The 8,989-nt window shown below is 49.4% G+C and overlaps 1 protein-coding gene across 1 annotated transcript in view; it reads left to right on the top strand.

Moving 5' to 3' along the window:
- Positions 1–1,013: 1,013 nt before the first annotated feature.
- The window catches only part of LOC107650385 (rho guanine nucleotide exchange factor 16-like), a 45,889-nt gene continuing 37,913 nt past the window's right edge, over positions 1,014–8,989 (top strand). Inside the window, exon 1 of the mRNA XM_056795968.1 lies at positions 1,014–1,206. The gene's annotated coding sequence lies outside the window, so the exon portion shown is untranslated. The remainder of the gene's footprint in view (positions 1,207–8,989) is intronic.

Below are 8,989 nucleotides of genomic sequence, written 5' to 3'. Positions count from 1 at the left end.
GGATACAATCCCTCTGCCTGGATGGCGCTAATGCAAACACGCGCACCCGATACAGAGGAGCAAGTTTGAAGAGACACAGAACGCAGGCATGCATGCACACGTGCGCACATAATCAAATCTACTGGCATGCATGCATGCATGTGCACACACACAAGGAAACATACAGGAGGCATGCTGGCACACGCTAGAAAACAGTGGATACACACAATGAAAAAAGCAGGCTGCATACACGTGCATACCTGATAAAATCTGCTAGCATGCATATGCATAAACATATAAAGGAACCTGCAGCATGCATAGGCACCACACACACTGCAAAACAAGGTGGATACACACAAACACACAGTGAACCATGAACTGCACGTGTACACATGATAAGAGACAAAACACACAAAAAGTTTGCAAACATGTGTGCAAGGATGAACGCGTGCAAAGCCTCATTTGCAGACACCAGCAGGCTAGCAGTAAGCATGCATCTGGACAGGCATTCAGAACTCCAGGCACGGACCCTAGCATGCCCGGATACATGCAACACACTAAGGGGCAGCCAGAGAATTCCAAGAATGGTCGGGTTCGCTCATGCATGGGTCCCTCCAGCCAGGCTTGCACGCAGGCACACACCCGGCTCATAGTGAAAGTTCCTCGTTTCTTCCTCAGGACTTGAGAGAAGCAGGACCCCGACAGCCCGCCGAATTGCTGGGGGCCGGCTGGGGAGCAACCAATCCCGACGCCTCCTCATTCCTGGGTCGGCGCGAGCGCGTGTGGTGCGTGCGGACCCCAGCTAGACTGCACGGACTTTGGCCTGCTAGGTGGCCCTGCGGCAGGTGAGCCCGGGGCGGGCAGAGAGCGGAGAAAGTCCCCTCCCAGTACTGCCAGGTGAACCGCCCCGCCCTTCCAGGTAGGCAGGTGCGGCCGCGCCGGCCCCGCCCCTTCCTCCCTGCCCCCGGCCCGGCCCGGCCCAGCCCCGTAGGGGCCCCCAGCAGCCGGGTTCGCCCCGCCCGGCCGGCCCGAGCGCGGCCCTGGCCCGGCAGCCCTGCGGCGGGTCCCAGCCCGGCGATCCGGGCGGGCGGGCAGACAGGAAGTGGGAGGGGAGAGCACAGTGGGGGAGGGGACGGCCGGGCGTCACTGCCCTGGCCGGGACCCGACCGGACAGCCGCTGCACGGCTAGGCGCCGGACACTTCACAGCCCCACCCCCCGGGGCGCAGGTGAGAGAGCGGCCGCGGCCCCCGGCTGCTGCGCCAGCTTCCCTGGGGACTTTTAATGGACTTTTTTCTTTGGAAAGGGGCGCGCCTTGAAGGGGGGAGGGCTTGGGAAGGGGACGCGCGAGAAGGCCTAGGCGATGTGTCCCAAGAGAGAGCAGGAGGACCCGTGAGAGTCTGGCTGGGTGCAGCGCCGGCCCCGCTTCTGCTTCTCTTCCACCCTGCGAAGCGCACCCCTACCTGCTTCCCAGCCACTCGGCCCCTGCTCCTTGGTATCGGAATCTAGGGGCAGGCTGCGCCTCTTCCCTTCGCCCCCGCCTGGGTTCTTCGGGGGCTTGGGGGAGGGCAAAGGGAAAGAGATCAGACTTCGGTAGCTGCCCTGCCTGCTCCGGGGCTTCGGCTTTGCGCCTCTTCCCTCCGCCCCACTTTGGTTCTTTTTCGGGGTAAGGAGGGGGCGGGGCTAAGGGAAAGAGATCAGACTCGTAGAAGAACTTCTACCGAGAGTTAATCTGGGGTTCCTTTCCCCCTGCGGAGCGCCAAGGACTGGAGAGACCCTCCCCAGCCTAGGAATGGGCAGAGACGGGAAGCTAGACTAGGAGACCTAACCCGGGCGGCTCAGTGCGGGGGGAGGGGGTTGGTCCTGGTGTAGGGGAAACCTAGAGGCCAAAGTCCCCCTGTGGCGATCTGGCCACTTCGTGTTAGCCGATCACGGAGTACTTTCCCTTGCTAGGAGCAAACTTTTCTTTCATTTGCAAAACGCTTTACATTCCTTTTCTCCTTCCGATTGCCCCCACCTTGCTATTATTATTATTATTATCATCCCCATTTTTATATATCCGGGAAATGGAGCCCCGCTGGGTGTTTTCTAACCTAAATCCCCGTATTCGTGTGAGCTTCGGGGAGGCGCCCTGTGAGCATCCCCCTCCCACTGGGGCTCTAATCTCTCCCTCCTCCAACCGGAGGCCGGTCCTCCTCCGCTGCTGAGAGCTGCTAGGGATCTCCTCAGGATAGATCTGGGATGGACCTGCTCTCTCGCCAGGCAGAGAGCGCTGCTATTTTTTGCCTTTCTTCCCATTGCTGACGGCGTGTGGCCCATAAGCCCCCGGCTCAGTAAGGAGAGGAGGGAGATACCTTTCCTCGTCCCTAGTCCCTCGTCCCAGCCCCGGCCCTGGTTATTAAGCCGGGAAGCCGGAGGCTGGATTGGAACTCTCGGAGATGGGCCTTGTCCAGGCCCCTGGCTGTATCCGCACCTCCAAACGCTCTTTGACCAGCTGTCTCCTAGCCAGGGAGTGTCTGAGGTGTCCCCGGGACTCTGGCGCCGCCCCTGGGTATCCCCTGAGCTCAGCTGATGCTCCGGACAGGGCGGCTTCCTCAGGGAACCAAGGAGGAAAAGATGATTTTTCTGGCCCCGAAATACCTAACGAAGCCTCCAATTCTGGGGGATTGGCTGGCACCCGGGTCTCCTTCCTCGGTTTTCGTTCTCGAGACATACTTCAGCGGGTTCTGATAGGTGACTGCAGAATCTAAGCATAATAGTAATAGGAATCAGGACGTTTTTAGGCCAGACCAGTGATTTATGGGGAGGAAGGGAGAGAGCATTTATAGAGCATCTACCACATGCCAGGCACTGGGCTGAGGACTTCACACTTGTTCTCTCATTTAATCCCCATAACAAATTATGCTAAATGCTTTGCATATATTCTTATTTAATCCTCACAAATATGGAAGATACTGTTATCCTCATTTTAAGTTGAAGAAACTGGAGGCAAGAAAGGTTAAGTGACTTGTCCAGAGTCACCCAGCTAATAAGTGGCCAAGACTGGATTTGAACTCAGGCCATCCAGACTCCAGGCCCACTTCATCATCTAGAATACCTCATTGATTTTTTTTTTTGACATGGGGAACTTCCTACTAATGGTGAGAGCCTTGAGAGATTGCCTGGAGGTGTGGGCAGCTAGGTGGCTCTGTGGAAAGAGAGCCTGGCAAATAGGGCCTCAGACACTTCTTAGCTGTGTGACCCTCAGCAAGTCTCTTAACCCTAACTGTCTAGTCCTTACTTTCTGCCTTGCTATCACACCAGAAGGTAAGGTTTTGAGGCGGAGAGAGAGTAGAGAGACAGAAAGAAAGAGAGAGACACACACAGAGGAAGAGGGAGCGAGAAGGAAAGAGACAGTGAGAAAGAAGGAAAGAGAGGGAGAGAGGAGAGAGACAGTGAGAAAGAAGGAAAGAGAGGGAGAGAGGAAAGAGACAGAAGGAAAGAGACACAGAAAGAGGGAGAGAGAAGGAAAGACAGACAGGAGAGAAGGAAAGAGAGACAGTGAGAAAGAAGAAAAGAGGGCGAGAGGAGAGAGACAGAAGGAAAGCGACAGAAAGAGGGAAAGAGAAGGAAAGAGGGAGAGAAGGAGAGAGAGGAGAGAGACAGTGAGAAAGAAGGAAAGAGAGGGAGAGAGGAGAGAGACAGAAGGAAAGAGAGACAGTGAGAAAGAAGGAAAGAGAGAGAGGAGAGAGACAGAAGGAAAGAGAGACAGTGAGAAAGAAGGAAAGAGGGAGAGAGGAGAAAGACAGAAGGAAAGAGAGACAGTGAGGAAGAAGGAAAGAGGGAGAGAGGAGAGAGACAGAAGGAAAGAGAGACAGTGAGAAAGAAGGAAAGAGGGAGAGAGGAGAGAGACAGAAGGAAAGAGAGACAGTGAGAAAGAAGGAAAGAGGGAGAGAGGAGAGAGACAGTGAGAAAGAAGGAAAGAGAGGGAGAGAGGAGAGAGACAGTGAGAAAGAAGGAAAGAGAGGGAGAGAGGAAAGAGACAGAAGGAAAGAGACACAGAAAGAGGGAGAGAGAAGGAAAGACAGACAGGAGAGAAGGAAAGAGAGACAGTGAGAAAGAAGAAAAGAGGGCGAGAGGAGAGAGACAGAAGGAAAGCGACAGAAAGAGGGAAAGAGAAGGAAAGAGGGAGAGAAGGAGAGAGAGGAGAGAGACAGTGAGAAAGAAGGAAAGAGAGGGAGAGAGGAGAGAGACAGAAGGAAAGAGAGACAGTGAGAAAGAAGGAAAGAGAGAGAGGAGAGAGACAGAAGGAAAGAGAGACAGTGAGAAAGAAGGAAAGAGGGAGAGAGGAGAAAGACAGAAGGAAAGAGAGACAGTGAGGAAGAAGGAAAGAGGGAGAGAGGAGAGAGACAGAAGGAAAGAGAGACAGTGAGAAAGAAGGAAAGAGGGAGAGGAGAGAGACAGAAGGAAAGAGAGACAGTGAGAAAGAAGGAAAGAGGGAGAGAGGAGAGAGACAGAAGGAAAGAGAGACAGTGAGAAAGAAGGAAAGAGAGGGAGAGAGGAGAGAGACAAGGAAAGAGAGACAGTGAGAAAGAAGGAAAGAGGGAGAGAGGAGAGAGACAGAAGAAAAGAGATGCAGAGAAATAGGGAGAGAGAAGGAATGAGAGAGAAAGAGGGGGAAAAAGACAGGAAGATGGGAGAGAGAGAGAGAGGAGGAAGAGGAGGAGGAGGAAAGAGAGACAAAAACAGAGAGATTACCTGGAAAATTACTACACAAAGGAGCAAGTGTTGGTCTCCATCTCCATTTGTAAAAAGCAAAACTAGGAGGGTTTCAACTTGCCCAAAGTCCCCCAACTATTTCTTCTGTGGTTGAGGAACTCAAACTCTGATCTTTTTAAATGAAGTCCAACATTCCATCCCTTGGGCCACCCAGCCCCCTCCTTCCCTCTCTCTTCCATGCTGGCCAAGCCTTTAAAGAGCATCTAAAGGTATTTTGAAACTGATTCTGCCAGCCTCTGGTCAGCATTCCCTTTGTGAGTCCTTAATAGCCCATGAGTGTCTTGAGGGACTTGAGAATCCTAGATTATGTGATGAAGAGTCCAGCCTTCCTTGCAGCTTCCAGGGTGAGCTGCTTTTTCTGACTTCTGGTTGTTTCTATTTTTAGCTGGCTATTAGAGAGGAGCTTTCTAACTTACATCTCTGTCTCCTTTCTATGAGAAATGCTTTTATGAGGTGAGAATAATACATTGGCTTGTGTTTTGCTGCAGGGAGATCTCTGCAGGGTTGAATGGGTGCCTTGAGGTTCACGAGTAGAAAGATGGGGAATCCTCTCATTGGCTGGCCCTGCTTTTTCTTAATGTTTTTCCTGGGAGACTGGAAGGGGGAACTGTGTGCAGTTGTTTCAGTCATATCTGACTCTTCATGTCCCCATTTGGAGTTTTCTTGGCAAAGATACTAAAGCAGTTTGCCATTTTCTCCTCCAGATCATTTGACAGATGAGGAAACTGAGGCAACCAGGGTAAATTGACTTGCCCAAGCTCACATAACTAAGATATTGGAGTGCTTTATCATTGCCTTCTCCAGATCATTTGACAAATTAAGAAACTGAGGCAAGCAGGGTTAAGTGACTTGCCCAAGGTCTTCCTGACTCCAAGCCAGAGGCTGCAGTAGAAAGAAAATAGAACTTTTCTGCTCTTTCACCAACTAGCAGGGCCACCTCCAGAAAATCACTTATGAGCACAAATAAGCCTCAGTTTCTTCATCGACTAAAATGGGGATAATAGCAAATTGGAATTCAGAGAAGTGCCAATGGGATAATTCATATGAAAATAGTTTTAAAAGTCAGAAGTTTTAATGCACTCCTAAGTGGTGGGTGCCAGTATTATCTTTGTACAACTCAGGGGAATTTGGGGGATGGGTGCAAGGGGTGGGGGTGGGGTGAGACTCTACATAGGGTCCCCTAACAAGTAGAATTTACATCTCTAGATTCCCAGACTGGCTCTTCCCCGAGAAAGTAGTATATTTCTTTGGTTTGTGATGGATGTCTGGATCCTGGAGGGGCTGCCCCAGGTAGAGGAAGACCTGGGCAAATAGAGGGAAGTTCAGAAAGTGTTGTCCAGGGCAAAGACATCCAGAATGGTGGCAGACTTGTGTATATTGTTTAAAGCAGTAGATTCAAGAGACTAGGGATGGTTTTTTTTCTTGTTTGTTTGTTTTTTTTTTAATTAAATTTCTTTTCTTTTTCCAGATACATGTAGAAACAATGTTTGGCAATTGTTTTCTGACATTTTAGGATTCCGATTTAGCCTCTTCCCCCCTTTTCCTCTCCAAGGCAGTAAATAGTTTGATATAGGTTATATGCATTCTTTTTTCATTCAATACATATGATAGAAGTCATTTATCACACATACAAGAGAACTCTCCGGAAGGAAATAGAGGGAAAGATGGCAGACTCTGATCTGCACTCAGACCCCAGTGGTCCCTTCTTTGGCTGTGAAGAGCATCTTCATCATGAGCCGCTTGTGTTTGTATTGGTGACTTGCTTTGCTAATAGTGGTTGAGTCTTTCTCAGTGAATCTCGGTACAGTATTTGTTACTCTATACATTGTTTCCTGGTTCTGCTACTTCCCTTTGCATCCGTTCATAGAAAACTTTCCAGCTTTTTCTGAACGCATCATTCCTTAGAGCACAATAATATTCCATCACAGCCATATACCGCAGCTTGTTCAGCCGTCCCCCAAGTGCTGGACACCCCCTGAGTTTCCAATTCTTTGCCACTACAAAAAGAACTGCTAAAACATTTTGGAACGGGCAGGTCCTTGTTGCCTCTCTCTGATCTCTTTGGGATGAAGATGCTCTAGTGGTGTTGCTGGGTCACAGGATAGGCATCGTTTTGTGGTTCTTTGAGCCTGGTTCCATGTTGTTCTCCAGTTGGATCAGTTCACAGGAACTAGGAAATGTTTAAGCCTAGACAAGACTATGGAGGGAGGAAGAGGAGAGCTTTCTTTAAGCATCAGAAGAGCCAGGAGGCTGAAGAGTTTCTTAGGAGCTTTGGGTGGAAGCTAAACGGAGGCAGATTTAGGCTCTGCATAGGAAAATCTCCATCCTAACGAGAGCTGGCTAGAAATGGAATGGGCTGCCCTGGGACATCCCTGGAGAAGTTGGGATGACTCCTTGTCCGGGATCAGGGAGACAAGCATTTATTTGGCATCTCCTGTATGCCGGATACAGCTGGGTGGTGCCATCGTGCACCTTTATTGGATCAAGTATCAACTGCTTTGCAGAGTGCAATGACATAGCCAGTGTTTCCTGGGCTTGGGGTTTGAAGAATATGGAAACAAAAACAAATTTGCTTTCAAGGTTAATGAAAACTGATTTAAAACAGGGCTCCTTTTTTTGGTTTTGGCAGTGTTTTCACTTTGGGAAAATTGAGAAATGCTTTTTTTTAATAACTGAGGTTTATACCGTTTTAATTGGTCTTGCTTCATTTGATTTGCACATTGTCCCCTTTTTTAAAAAAAATAAAGTTAACTGACTTCAAAAAAGGTCCTAGAATTGGGAAAACTCAACTTTCTGAGTTCAAATCCAGGTTTGAGCACTTACTAGCGCGGGGACATTGGGCAAGTCATTTCACCTTATTTGCCTCAGTTTCCTTGTCTGTAAAATGAGCCTGAGAAGGAAATGGCCAACCACATCAGTATCTCTGCCAAAAAAAACCCTAAATGGGGTCACAAAGAGGCAGACACGACTGAACAACAGTGTATTCCATGCCTTGTGCCAGGCACTGGGGATAAAAATTCCAAGAATGAAGCAATTATACTCTTAAGGATCTTACGTTCTAATGGGGGGACAAGTTCATGCATGTTTTTCAGGGTGTTCTTGTCCCAGGGTGGATTGGACCAGATGGCCTCGAAGGTCTCTTCCAACTCCAACCCTGTGCCCAATGGTCTTTATTTATTGTGGCACAGTGAATAGAGCATTGAGTCTGGAGTCAGAAAGAACAGAGTTCAAATCTAGCCAGCATCATTTCCCCTGACACAGGGTGGGAAAAGCCTCCCAGGAACAAATAAATAGGCCCCCAGAAACACACTCTTCTGTAGCATCCAGAAATCTTGTTCGGCAATCAGGAGCCCTTTCTCCTTCCCAAACAGACAGCCTTTGCCACCAGGGCACTGCGGGTCCTTCTCTAACCACACCAGCTCTCCTGGCTGATTCTGCCTCTCTGCTTTTAACTGCTCTTTGCATCTCCAAGGAAGAGAGGCTGGTGCCCCCACAGCTCCATCTCTGATTGCTTTTACAAATATCTCATTTAATCCTTGGCACAAGCCTGGGGGGGGTGCTATTTTCACCCACTCACACACACATTTAAGGAAACTGAGGTTTACTCAGATATCTGAACTCGGGTCTTGCTGAGTTTCCCTGTTATCCCACTCTGCCTCTATAATGTTTATATTCAGGGGGTTGAACAGCGGTGGTTGTTGTTCAGTGACTTGCCCAGGGTCACCCAGTAAGTGTTTGGGACTAGATTTGAACCCTTGGCAAAGAAACTAGAGTGGTTTGCCATTTCCTTCTCTGGTCCATTTTACAGAGGCCAACAGGGTAAAGTGACTTGCCCAGGGTCATCCAGTAAGCGCTTGGGACTAGATTTGAACCCTTGGCAAAGATCCTAGAGTGATTTGCCATGTCTTTCTCCAGCCCATTTTATGGATGAGGAAACCTGAGGCAAACAGGATGAAGTGACTTGCTCAGAGTCACAAAGCTAGTAATTATCTGAGGTCAGATTTGAACTTTGGAAGATGAGTCTTCCTGACTCCAGGCTGTCCCTGGATAGATAAAGTGGCAAATAGGGTTATGATTGATTGAATGAATGAATGAAAAGAGCATTTATCAGACACTTTGAGCCAAGACCTGTGCTAAGTGCTGGCACTACAAATCATTCACACTAATTTGGCCATGTTAGTAGATGACTGAGCCAAGTCAATTCACTGCTGACTTGGTTTCCTCACCTATAAAATGAGGGGGTTGGGCTAGATG

This window comes from Monodelphis domestica, chromosome 4, assembly GCF_027887165.1.
Source record: "Monodelphis domestica isolate mMonDom1 chromosome 4, mMonDom1.pri, whole genome shotgun sequence".
In the NCBI taxonomy this organism is placed as follows: domain Eukaryota; kingdom Metazoa; phylum Chordata; class Mammalia; order Didelphimorphia; family Didelphidae; genus Monodelphis; species Monodelphis domestica.
The sequence above is the reverse complement of the archived record's forward strand: the minus strand, read 5'-3'. Positions and strand labels throughout refer to the sequence as shown.